The sequence below is a fragment of the Bos javanicus genome, chromosome 15 (assembly GCF_032452875.1).
Source record: "Bos javanicus breed banteng chromosome 15, ARS-OSU_banteng_1.0, whole genome shotgun sequence".
NCBI lineage: Eukaryota > Metazoa > Chordata > Mammalia > Artiodactyla > Bovidae > Bos > Bos javanicus.
Genome location: NC_083882.1, coordinates 41727974 through 41741927, shown reverse-complemented (window position 1 = coordinate 41741927; position 13954 = coordinate 41727974).

Sequence of the window (13954 nt, the reverse complement as noted above, 5' to 3'; positions counted from 1 at the left end):
AACTGAGCGACTTTCACTTTCACTTCCTTTCTGGTATGGCAAAATGCTCCATGTTCATCTTATTTCTTTCTTGCCCTAATCTGGAATCAGCTACTTCTCCATGGAGACTTTTTTAAAAAGTGGGAAATGGTTTTAATTGTCCATAATATGGGTGCTATGATTTTTCACTAATACTATTTCTAATAATTTTAATCATTGTTTCTAGTTCTTCAAAATAACCAAGCAAGAAAACATGCATTAATTTTAAACACTAAATATACTGTGAGGTTTTTTTTTTATTGTTTTCTTTATTGCTTTTTTTTTTAAACTGATACTTCTAAGGCAAATTATGGACTAAAAACAATCTCATCAATTTTATATCTGTATCTTATTGATGTTGCAAATATAGGCTCTCAATGACACCAATATAATTCTCATTGATTTATTCTATATACACATACAACAAATTTTGCCTTGGAGTACAAAATGAAGCAGGGCAAAGGCTAACAGTTTTGTCAAGAGAACGCATTGGTCATAGCAAACACCCTCTTCCAACAACACAAGAGAAGACTCACGGACATCACCAGATGGTCAATACCGAAATCAAATTGATTATATTCTTTGCAGCCAAAGATGGAGAAGCTTTATACAGTCAGCAAAAACAAGACCCAGAGCTGACTGTGGCTCAGATCATGAACTCCTTATTGCAAAATTCAGACTTCAGTGGAGGAAAGTAGGGAAAACCACTAGACCGTTCAGCTATGGCCTCAATCAAATCCCTTACAAGTATACAGTGGAGGTGACAAATAGATTCAAGGGATTTGATCTGATAGAATGCCTGAGGAATTATGGATGGAGGTTCATGGCATTGTACAGAAGGCAGTGATCAAGACCATCCCCAAGAAAAAGAAATGCAAAAAGACAAGATGGTTATCTGAGGAGGCCTTACAAATAACTGTGAAAAGAAGAGAAGCTAAAGGCAAAGGGGAAAAGGAAAGATATACCTATTTGAATGCAGAGTTCCAAAGAATAGCAAGGAGAGATAAGAAAGCCTTTCTTAGTGATCAATGCAAAGAGATAGAGGAAAATAATAGAATGGGAAAGACTAGAGATCTCTTTAAGAAAATTAGAGATACCAAGAGAACATTTCATGCAAAGATGGGCACAATAGAAGACAGAAAGGGTATGGACCTAACTGAAGCAGAAGATATTAAGAAGAAGTGGCAAGAATACACAGAAGAACTATACAAAAAAGATCTTCATTACAAATAACCACAATGGTGTGATCACTTACCTAGAGCCAGACATCCTGGAATGCAAAGTCAAGTAGGCCTTAGGAAGCATCACTATGAACAAAGCTAGTGGAGGTGATGGAATTCCAGTTGAGCTATTTCAAATCCTGAAAGATGAGACTGTGAAAGTGCTGCATTCAATACGCCAGCAAACTTGGAAAACTCAGCAGTGGCCACAGGACTGAAAAAGGTCCGTTTTTCATTCCAATCCCAAAGAAGGGCAATGCCAAAGAATGTTCCAACTACCACACAATTGTACTCATCTCACACGCTAGTAAAGTAATGCTCAAAATTCTCCAAGCCAGGCTTCAATAGTATGTGAATTGAGAACTTCCAGATGTTTGAGATGGATTTAGAAAAGGCAAAGCAACCAGAGATCAAATTGCCAACATTCATTGGATCATCAAAAAAGCAAGACCAGAAAAACATCTACTTCTGCTTTATTGACTATGCCAAAGCCTTTGACTGTGTAGATCATAACAAACTGTGGAAAATTCTTAAAGAGATGGGAATACCAGACCACCTGACCCTCCTCCTGAGAAATCAGTATGCAGGTCAAGGAGTAACAGTTAGAATTGGACATGGAACAACAGACTGGTTCCAAATCGGGAAAAGAGTACATCAAGACTATATATTGTCACCCTGCTTATTTAACTTCTATGCAGAGGACATTATGTGAAATGCCAGACTGGATGAAGCACAAACTAGAATCAAGATTGCTGGGAGAAATATCAATAACCTCACATACACAGATGACACCAGCCTTATGGCAGAAAGTGAAGAGGAACTGAAGAGCCTTTTATGAAAGTGAAAGAGGAGTATGAAAAAGCTGGCCTAAAACTCAACATTCAGAAAATGAAGATCATGGCATCTGGTCCCGTCACTTCATGGCAAATAGGTGGGGAAACAGTAGAAACAGTGAGAGACTTTATTTTTCTGGGCTCCAAAATCACTGCAGGTAGTGGCTGCAGCCATGAAATTAAAAGTCGCTTGCTCCTTGGAAGAAAAGCTATAACCAACCTAGACAGCATAATAAAATTCGAGATGTTACTTTGCTGACAAAGGTCCATTTAGTCAGAGCTATGGTTTTTCTAGTAGTCATGTATGGATGTGGGAGTTGGACTATAAAGAAAGCTGAGTGCCAAAGAATTGATGCTTTTGAACTGTGGTGTTGGAAAAGACTCTTAAGAGTCCCTTGGACTGCAAGGAGTTCCAACCAGTCAATCCTTAAGGAAGTCAGTCCTGAATATTCATTGGAAGGACTGATGTTGAAGCTGAAACTCCAATACTTTGGCCACCTGCTGCGAAGAGCTGACTCATTTGAAAAGACCCTGATTCTGGGAAAGATTGAAGATAGGAGGAGAAAGGGGCACAAGAGGATGAGATGGTTGGATGGCATCACCGACTTGATGGATGTGAGTTTGAGCAAGTTCCAAGATTTGGTGATGGACAGGGAAGCCTGGTGTGCTATACAATGCATGGGATCGCAAAGAGTCAGATATGACTGAGTAACTGAACTGAACTGACACATACAGCAGTTTTAGAATAATAGCAATAGTAACCCAACCACCAGTAATATAACTACTGAAAACAGATTAAAGTTATTTTCACATTCTTTCTGTTTTTAGGGTGGGGTTTCACTAGGGATATGGAGTTAAATTATGTATTTTAAAGTCACTTGGAGTAGTTTTCTGTACGATTATGCCTCTAACATTATAACACATTTAGGTTTTTATTTCACTTTATTTTCAATTTTAGGGATGACTTTTTGAAGTTGAACTTGTTCTATAATTATGTAAAAATTTAAATGTATCAAAAATCCAAAATCCAAAATGTAAGATATATTTGTAAAATCCAGTTTCTATTCCTATTCTCTCTACTTTATTCTCCTGTTTCTGTTAGTAATCATCAACATTTTGAATAGCTATTATAGTATATTATTTGCCTTCGTTTGGGTTTTTCCACACAGCAGCCTTTGAGACAAAGACTATATGCAGCTGGTTAATTTTTGAAGATGATCCCAGGAGACAAAAAGGAAGAGAGAAACAGAGTAAGAAGATCAACCTAATTATTGAGCTAATAACTACAAAGGACAGTTGAGGTTTAAGCCACCAAGGACCTTCTGAGGGACTATGTAATGTGCCTCAGAACTATCTGCTCAAGACGTAGAGGCTGGGAGTATTGATCCACAGAGCCTGTGCTCTTGTCCCCTGCCGGTCGGTCAAGGATTGCCCTGAGGGTGTTAACTCCCCTGGAACTCCCAAGCATGCTTTATGAGCCAGAGTGGTTGTCAGCAGTGGCCAGCACATCTCAGAGAAAGATGCAGCCTGGGCTAGAGCTGTGCTAGGCTACAGCTGTGCACGATGGCTGCTGCAGCGAGGGCTGCATGGAACTAATACGTGGATTGTGAAAATGTAAGATGGGACAGGAAGAGTCCAACATATCCTTGTATGTATATATATTTAAAAAAAACCCATAGGCATATTGTTTCTCTTTTAGATAAACGGTAAAATAACACTTCATGTACTTTATTCCCGCTTGCTTTCTTCACTTAACCCGGTATCTTAGGGATCATTCCACAATAGACGGTGGAGATCATCACTCCTTCTCCTAGGTGCCTAGTACTCTTTTGTGCAGATGTACTGTAGTTTATTCAATCAGTCCCCTCAGGGTTGGAGTGGTTTCTAATCTTTTGCTTTTACAGATACTGCTGCAATGAATAGTCTCATTCATTTACTTTCCCTTTATATTTTGCTAGTATTCCTTTAGACTAGACTCCTAGATGTGGGGTTATGGCTTAAAAGGTGACTAAATATATAATTTGGCTGAATATTGCCAAATGTACCCTTATGCACTCCCACCAGCAATGTATAAGAATGTTATTTCCCCATAGAGTCACCAACAGAATTTATTGCGAAATTTTTTGTTTTTGCCAAATGGATGATGAGAAATGATATTTTAGTATAATTTGAATGTTCCTTTCTCTTATAATAAATGAGTCTGCACACTTTTTTCAAGTTAAGGGTATCAGTACTTTTAGAAAAATGGGAGCTACTGTTCACCCTTCTAGCCCAGAAGTTTAAAACTTTAGTGTGCATCAGAATCACCCAGAGAGCTTCTTAAAACAGATGCTGGGGGCGCTGGGAACTTTGAGATCAGTGTGTGCTTCAGCCCACCACCTTATCAGCAATTACACGGCAACAATAACACAGCAGCACAGCAACAGCAACAATAACAACAACAGATGCCACAAGCATATGTCGACCTTACCTCATACCAGGAACTATTCAAATGCTTCAATTAGACTAACTGATTTTATCCTTTTAAGAATCTATTATTCTTACTTCTGTTTTTGAGATAATTGGGCACACAGGAAAAGCAACTAGCCCAAGTTACTAAGTGAGCTAAGAATTTGAACTTGGGCAGTCTAGGCTTTTAACCATCACTTGGTTTTGGCCAAATGGCAAATTCATAGCAAAGAGTCATTCAGATGGGCATTAAAAAAAATCTTTAGTGGGGTTGAGGAGGGATGGATTGGGATTTGGGTATAGACAGATGCAAACTATTATATATAGAATGGATAAACAACAAAGTCTTACTGTAAAATACAGGTAACTATATTCAATATCCTGTAATAAACTCTAATGGAAAAGAATAGGAAAAAGTATATATATATATATATCTCAATCACTTTGCTATACAGCAGAAATTTACACAACATGTAAATCAACTATGTTTTGATTGTTTAGTCCCTAAGTTGTATCTGACTCTTTGCAACCACAAGGACTGTAGCCTTTCAGTCTCCTCCATCCATGGGATTTCCCAGGTGAGAATATTGAGTGGGTTGCCATTTCTTTCTCCAGGGGATCTTTCTGACCCAGGGATCAAACCTTCATCTCCTGCTTGGCAGGCAGATTCTTTTCCACTGAGCCACCTGGAAAGCCCTATACTTCAATAAAATAAATTTTAAAAAATCTTTACTCTCTATGATTGGATGTTTCTAGGTTCTATGGATGAGCTGTCCTCAGTCTTTACATGAATAGTATAGCTGTGGTCGGTCAATCAGGAAGCAATAGGTAGAATTTCTAACATTTCACAGGGAGAATAAATTCTGGTCTCCCAGCTTGGGGATTCTGGGCCAAGAAAAGACTGGTGAAAGAATGGAAGATCCTGCAATATTTTCTGATTGAACAACTAGGTTCAGTTCAGTTCAGTTCAGTTGCTCAGTCATGTCCGACTCTTTGCGACCCTATGGACTGCAGCACACCAGGCTTCCCTGCCCATCACCAACTCCTGGAGTTTACCCAAACTCATGTCCATTGAGTCAGTGATACCATCCAATCATCTTATCCTCTGTCGTCCCCTTCTCCTCCTGCCTTCAATCTTTCCCAGCACCAGGGTCTTTTCCAATGAGTCAGTTCTTCGCATCCGGGGGCAGAAGTTACCTAGGAACAACAAAGGCACAAAGGAACAACTAGGTACCCTGTACAAATTTCCCCCAAGAATCAGCGTTGGTACTGATAGAACTCAGAGGCAAGAAATCCAACCATGACCCCTCTCCTAAATTCTTCTACCTGCTTATTTCTCCCAAAATTTTGTAATGAAAGGGCTCTCTCCTTTCCCTCCACACATTTACACTTTTAATGTGTAAAAAATTGATAAATAGAAACCTTATTCAAAGAAAGTCAAGAGACCAGAAGGGGGAGCTCTGTGATGCTAGTGAAGCCCAACAGGAAGAAGCAAGAGTCCTCTTCTTTCCCGGCAAGGACTCAGCCAATGAAAAGCACTGGACCCTTGGTTTATTGCAGCCCTCCCAACTTCCTTTTCTCCTCTATAAGAGTATTCTCCTTCCCTTGCCACGTGGAGACTTGCCTGAGTCTTGCCTCTGGAATGCAGTTCTCGGCTGATTGCATATAAACCAATTTTTGCTGGAGAAATTACTGGCAGCCTATTTGTTTCAGGTCAACAAATGCATGGTTGTCTGGGAGGGAAACACATTGTTGTGGTTGGGTTTTGGTCTCTGCATCTGACCTGATCGGCTCCTGCCTTCCTTAGGTAGACTGCCTATCGGCATTTCATTTAGTTCTTCTGGGATTTTATCTTGTTCCTTCATCTGAAACATATTCCTCTGCTACCTCAGTCTGTCTAAGCTGCTGTGTATTTCTGTGTATGTGGTAAGTTGGTTAGATTTCTTGACCTTGGAGAACTGGTCCTCTGTAGGAAAAGGCCTACGCATTGCAGCTGTGCACTTGCCTCTCATCCTCCAAGCTATATGTTCTAGGGTTCCCTCTAAGAGAGCTGCATGGGTCTTTCTATTGTGGTGGGCTGACTATGTGGGTGGTCTGGTGGGCTTGGTAGGCCCTGAGTCTGGTTGGTTGCCAGGCCTGGCCTCGTGCAGATGCTACTGGCTGCTGTTAAGCAGGGCCTGGTCAGGAGGGGGCTGGTTGTGGAACCCCTAGAGGATCCCAGGGCTGATTCTGGCTCACTGGTGCACAGAGTCAGGGTCCCATGACTCTGGGGCTGCTACCCACCCATTGGCAGGTGAAGCCAGGGCCTGGGGTTTAGTGCAGGACTACTGGCAGGCAGAGCTGATTCCTGGAGTCTGGCTGCAGGGCCAGGGCTCTCAGGTGCCATTTCAGATGGTTGGTGAGAGGTGAGGGTTGGTTCCTGACATGGTTGGGTGTGGAGCCTGGGGCCCTGAAGCTTGTATGGGCCTGCTCATGGGCAGGGCAAGGCCCAGCTAGTCCCTGGGTAGGGTGTGACTTGCAGTTGGCAGGGTTGGTCCCTAGACTGCTTCTACTGTCTGCCCACTGGTGGGTGGACCTGGGTATTGGCCTTCTGGTGGGCAGGGACCTGTCTAGAGGCAGCTATGGGCTCTTTGGGCTTCCCAAGTAGCACTAGTAGTAAAGAACCCACTTGCCAATGCAGGAGATGTAAGAGGCACAGGTTTGATCCCTGACTGGGGAAGATCCCTTGGAGGAGGGCATGGCAACCCACTCCAGTATTCTTGTCTGGAGAAACCCATAGACAGAGGAGCCTGGCAGGCTATAGTCCACAAGATTGCAGAGTCTGACATGACTGAAGCGACTTAGCATGCACGCACGCATGCATGGGCTCTTTAGTCTTTAGGCAGTCTTTAGGTGGTCTGTGTCCCTGCCCATTTAGTTGTTTGGCCTGAGGCATCCCAACACTGGTGCCTGCAAGCTGTTGGGTGGGGCCTGGTCTTGGCACTAAAAGTGAGAGGGAGGAGCCCACGCAGTGGTATGGGCCAGCACTGCTGTCCCTGTAGAATCAGCCACTGGGGTGGCCACTGCCAGTGTCTATGTCCCCAGAGTGAGCTGCAGGAGACCCTCCAAGACCTGCAGGTAGGTCTGGCCTAGGCTTCTATCAAATTCCTTCTTCTACCCTGGGTCCCAGCCCACGATGTTTTATGTGTGCCCTATAAGAGTGGCATCTCTATGTCTCCCCGTCCTGAAGGGCTCATGCAATTAAGCCCTGCTGACCTTCAAATGCTCTCAGGGCTCATCTTCTGATGCCAGACCCCCAGGCCAGGGAGCCTGATGTGGGGCTCAGAACTCTTGCTTCTGTGGGATAACCTCTGTACTATAATTATTCTCCAGTTTGTGGGTCACCTATGGGGGAAGGTGGAGGAAATGAAGTTTGATTATATTGAGAGTCCTCCCCTCCTACTGTTACCGAATGCAAGTTTTGTGTGTCTGATGCACAGTGAAGCCAATAAACTGAAACATCAGTTTGAGCAGAGAAAGGTTTATTGCAGGGTCAAGCAAGGAGAACGAGTGGCTCCTGCTCAGAACTTCCAAAGTCCCTGACGGTTTTCAGGGAGAAGTTTTTATAGCCAAAATTTTGGAGTGAGAGCTGCAGAGTGACTGTCTTCTGATTGGCTGATGGTGAGGTAATGGGGCGGTACTTCAGGACTCTTGGGCTCAGCTGGAAGTTGCCAACCTCCACCTGTTCAGTTCAGTTCAGTGGCTCAGTCGTGTCCGACTCTTTGCAACCCCATGAACCGCAGCACGCCAGGCCTCCCTGTCCATCACCAACTCCTGGAGTCTACCCAAACCCATGTCCATTGAGTCGGTGATGCCATCCAACCATCTCATCCTCTGTTGTACCCTTCGCCTTCTGCCCTCAATCTTTCCCAGCATTAGGGTCTTTTCAAATGAGTCAGCTCTTTGCATCAGGTGGCCAAAGTATTGGAGTTTCAGCTTCAACATCAGTCCTTTCAATGAACACCCAGGACTGATATCCTTTAGAATGAACTGGTTGGATCTCCTTAAAGTCCAAGGGACTCTCAAGAGTCTTCTCCAACACCACAGTTCAAAAGCATCAATTCTTTGGTGCTCAGCTTTCTCTATAGTCCAACTCTCACATTCATACATGACCACTGGAAAAACCATAGCCTTGACGGACCTTTGTTGACAAAGTAATGTCTCTGCTTTTTAATGCGCTATCTAGGTTGGTCATAACTTTTCTTCCAAAGACTAAGAGTCTTTTAATTTCATGCCTGCAATCACCATCTGCAGTGATTTTGGAGCCCCCCAAAATAAAGTCAGCCATTGTTTCCAATGTTTCCCCATCTATTTCCCATGAAGTGATGGGACCAGATGCCATGATCTTTGTTTTCTGAATGTTGAGCTTTAAGCCAAATTTTTCACTCTCCTTTTTCACTTTCATCAAGAGGCTCTTTAGTTCTTCACTTTCTGCCATAAGAGTGGTGTCATCTGCATATCTGAGGTTATTGATATTTCTCCCAGCAATCTTGATTCCAGCTTGTGCTTCCTCCAGCCCAGCGTTTCTCATGATGTACTCTGCATATAAGTTAAATAAGCAGGGTGACAATATACAGCCTTGACAAACTCCTTTACCAATTTGGAACCAGTCTGTTGTTCCATGTCCAGTTCTAACTGTTGCTTCCTGACCTGCATATAGGTTTCTTAAGAGGCAGGTCAGGTGGTCTGGCATTCCCATCTCTTGAAGAATTTTCCACAGTTTATTGTGATCCACACAGTCAAAGGCTTTGGCATAGTCAATAAAGCAGAAATAGACACTTTTCTGGAACTCTCTTGCTTTTTTGATGATCCAGAGGATGTTGGAAATTTGATCTCTGGTTCCTCTGCCTTTTCTAAAACCAGCTTGAACATCTGGAAGTTCACGGTTCATGTATTGCTGAAGCCTGGCTTGGAGAATTTTGGGCATTACTTTAGTAGCATGTGAGATGAGTGCAATTGTGTGGTAGTTGGAGCATTCTTTGGCATTGCCTTTCTTTGGGATTGGAATGAAAACTGACCTTTTCCAGTCCTGTGGCCACTGCTGAGTTTTCTGAATTTGCTGGCATATTGAGCAGCACTATCACAGCATCATCTTTCAGGATTTGAAATAGCTCAACTGGAATTCCATCACCTCCACTAGCTTTATTCATAGTGATGCTTCCTAAGGCCTACTTGACTTCACATTCCAGGATGTCTGGCTCTAGGTCAGTGATCACACCATTGTGATTATCTGGGTCGTGAAGATCTTTTTTGTACAGTTCTTCTGTGTATTTTTGCCACCTCTTAATATCTTCTGCTTCTATTAGGTCCCTACCATTTCTGTCCTTTATTGAGCCCATCTTTGCATGAAATGTTCCATTGGTATCTCTAATTCTCTTGAAGAGATCTCTAGTCTTTCCCATTTTATTGATTTCTTCTATTTCTTTGCATTGATCACTAAGAAAGGCTTTCTTATCTCTCCTTGCTATTCTTTGGAACTCTGCATTCAAATGGGAATATCTTTCCTTTTCTCCTTTGCTTTTCACTTACCTTCTTTTCTCAGCTATTTGTAAGGCCTCCTGAGACAGCCGTTTTGCTTTTTTGCATTTCTTTTTCTTGGGGATGGTCTTGATCCCTGTCTCCTGTACAATGTCACAAACCTCCGTCCATAGTTCATCAGGCATTCTGTCTATCAGATCTAGTCCCTTAAATCTACTTCTCACTTCCACTGTATAATCATAAGGGATTTGATTTAGGTCATACCTGAATGGTCTAGTGGTTTTTCCCTACTTTCTTCAATTTAAGTCTGAATTTGGTAATAAGGATTTCATGGTCTGTGCCACAGTCAGTTCCCGGTCTTGTTTTTGCTGACTGTATAGAACTGCTCCATCTTTGGCTGCAAAGAATATAATCAATCTGATTTCAGTATTGACTGTCTGGTGATGTCCATGTGTAGAGTCTTCTCTTGTGTATTTGGAAGAGGGTGTTTGCTATGACCAGTGCATTTTCTTGGTAGAACTCTATTAGCCTTTGCCCTGTTTCATTCTGTACTCCAAGGCCAAATTTGCCTGTTACTCCTGGTGTTTCTTGACTTCCTACTTTCGCATTCCAGTCCCCTATAATGAAAAGAACATCTTTTCTGGGTGTTAGTTCTAGAAGGTCTTGTAGGTCTTCATAGAATTGTTCAGCTTCAGCTTCTTCAGTGTTATTGGTCTGGGCATAGACTTGGATTACCATGATATATAATGGTTTGTCTTGGAAAAGAACAGAGATTATCCTGTCGTTTTTGAGATTGCATCCAAGTACTGCATTTCAGACTCTTTTGTTGACTATGATGGCTACTCCATTTCTTTTAAGGGATTCCTACCCGCAGGTGTAGATATAATGGCCATCTGAGTTAAATTCATCCATTCCAGTCCATTTTAGTTTGCTGATTCCTAGAATGTCGATGTTCACTCTTGTCATCTCCTGTTTGACCACTTCCAATTTGCCTTGATTCATGGACCTAACATTCCAGGTTCCTATGCAATATTGCTCTTTACAGCATTGAACCCTTCTTCCATCACCAGTCCCATTTACAACTGAGTGTTGTTGCTTTGGCTCCATCCCTTCATTCTTTCTGGAGTTATTTCTTCACTGATCTCCAGTAGCATATTGGGCACCTACTGACCTGGAGTTCATCTTTCAGTGTCCTATCTTTTTGCATTTTCATACTGTTCATTGGGTTCTCAAGGCAAGAATACTTAAGTGATTTGCCATTCCCTTCTCCAGTGGACCACATTCTGTCAGACCTCTCCGCCATGACCCGGCCATCTTGGGTAGCCCCACACAGCATGGCTTAGTTTCATTGAGTTAGACAAGGCTGTGGTCCGTGTGATCAGATTGGCTAGTTGTCTGTGATTGTAGTTTCAGTCTGTCTGATCCCCTCTCTCAGTGCCTATCGTCTTACTTTGGTTTCTCTTATCTTGGACATGGGGGCCTTAGTTCCTGCAGAAGTCAAAGATATTGTTATGTATAGTCCTTCAGGAGGAACCAGCTGCTGCTGCTGAGTTGCTTCAGTCGTGTGCGACTCTGTGCAATCCCATAGACAGCAACTAACCAGGCTCCGCTGTCCCTGGGATTCTCCAGGAAAGAACACTGGAGTGGGTTTCCATTGCCTTCTCCAATGCATGAAAATGAAAAGTGAAAGTGAAGTTGCTCAATTGCGTCCAACTGTTCATGACCCCATATACTGCAGCCTACCAGGCTCCTCCGTCCATGGGATTTTCCAGGCAAGAATACTGGAGTGGGTTGCCATTGCCTTCTCCAAGGAGGAACCACAACCTTGTTTTAATGGCTGCACTATAGTTTCTTGACTGTTTCTCCTTTGTTTCTGCATTCCCTCAACTTGCCTGATTAGCAACTGGCTACCCATTTCATTGTGGTTCCTTCTTTATGTCTTTAGCTGTAGACAATCTTTTCTAGTAGGTTCCAGATGGTTGTTTTGCAGGTAAGTGTGATTTTGGTATGCTCTTGAGAGGAAGTGAGCCCAGGGTCTGTCTACTTCACTATCTTGGCTGCTGTCCACTGATCCACTCACGCCTTTCAGTGTGTGTGAGGATGGTTATAGAGCAGGAGGACCTGGGCTTGACTGGGGAAGAAGCGGGGCCATCCAAAAAGGGAGGGATGAAGGAAACAACGTGTAGGGAGCACTTCATGGCTAACAAAGCACTTTATTTCCTTTGATCTTCTCGGAAACCTAAAAAATGGGTCTCGTCCCCATTTTACGAGAATCTGAGGCCAGAGAGAGGGGCAGTAGGTGGAGCCAGGACTTGACATCAGGCATCTGACGTCAAAACCTGTGTCATCTTGGTCACACAGCATGAGGGGGACAGGGAGCAGAAAAGAGGGCCCACAGTGACTCGGACTTTCAACTCCTTCCCCTTTGAGCACGGACAGAGGGCAAAGGAAGCCAGTGTTCCACAGGGGAAAATCATGGCCTGAAACTTCTGAAATGGCATCACAAACCCTCCCCAGGCTTTGGCTGGTCTGAAGAGGGGTAATTGGGGCGTTTCAGAACACACCCCCCTCTGTCTTTATTTCTGAAACTGAAACGAGCTCCCATTTCTTGGCTTTCACATTGAGTCTCCGTTTTTTCACATTGAGTCTCAGCTTTTGCTCTGCAGGGTAAGTTGCAACTTCTTTGGCCAGAGGATTGATGGGGAGCATTTAAGGACACCTATCAAGTCTGTGCCCTCAACTTGGCCTCTCTGAAGCCTAGAGGCTGGAGAGCCTCCATCTGCCTGGGGAACGGTGAAAAAACAATAATAAAAACAGACTTGACCCTTATTTGTAAAAATCTCAGATGAATTGTGTTGTTCTGTCTTTTCAATGAAGGGGGTTCTTTTAACCTGTTTTGCAAATGTGGAAACTGAGGTTCAGAAAGACCAAGTGACTCACCCAAGATTGTGCAGCTGGAGGGTGGCAGAACCTGGCCTCTCCCTCGGGTCTATTTGACTCCAAAGCCCCAGCCCTCCCCCTGCCCAGAGAGCACTGGAGTTTGATGCAGCCTGTGCCATTCAGACTGCCAAGTGGAAAGTCTGCAAGATGGATAATGAGGAAGTCATTTTTCAGGAAATCAATGTGGATGAAAGATTAATTGATGAAACCTTGCCAAAAAGAGGCTGCTGCAGAGTCTGTATTTTGTGCCAGGAAGCTCAGAGCACCAGAGGAGGCTGAGCACTTTTCCGAAGGAGAAAGCTCGTGGGAGAGAAATGGAGGCTATTCCTCTGGGCACCCAGGGGCCCCTGTCATCTGGCCTTGGGCACTACTGTTGGGTGGCAGTGCTTGCTGGGTACCTGTGTTCAGACTCTGGCCACCTGCTGGCTTTTTGTGCCGAAATTATCTCAGAGACCTTGTATCTCTGTCTCCTGCCTCCCACTCAGGCAGCTGCTTTCTGCAGGAAGCCTGCCTGTACCATGCCTCTCAGGTTCTTGCTCATCTCAGCCCCACCAGTGCTGCCGCCTAGGGCTGGCTCTGCTCCTGTTTTCCCTGCCTTCCTCTTGGATGTATTTCTGAGGAGGTTGGGTCACGCTGTGGAAAGGGAGCCAAGCAGCGTGGCATTCGGGCTCCGTCACTTGTGTTGTCACCTAGGTCACTTACCCTCTCCCAACCTCCTTCCCCAGTTGTAAGATAAGGATGATATACACTCTAGGAAGAGTTGTGCCGAGGATGAGAGTCAGGTCTGGAAACCTCCCATCCCAGTGCCAGGCCCCGGGAAAGTGCTCAGAAAGAGGGGGCCAGTCAAACCTTGACTCTCAGAACAGGTCAATTCTGATCTAGGTAGGACTCTCATTCCTTCTGACCTACCTGCCTGTGCTGGAGAGAGAAGCTGCGTCAGGGAGAGGTGGGAGGGCAGCTTCCTGCACAAGCCCTCCC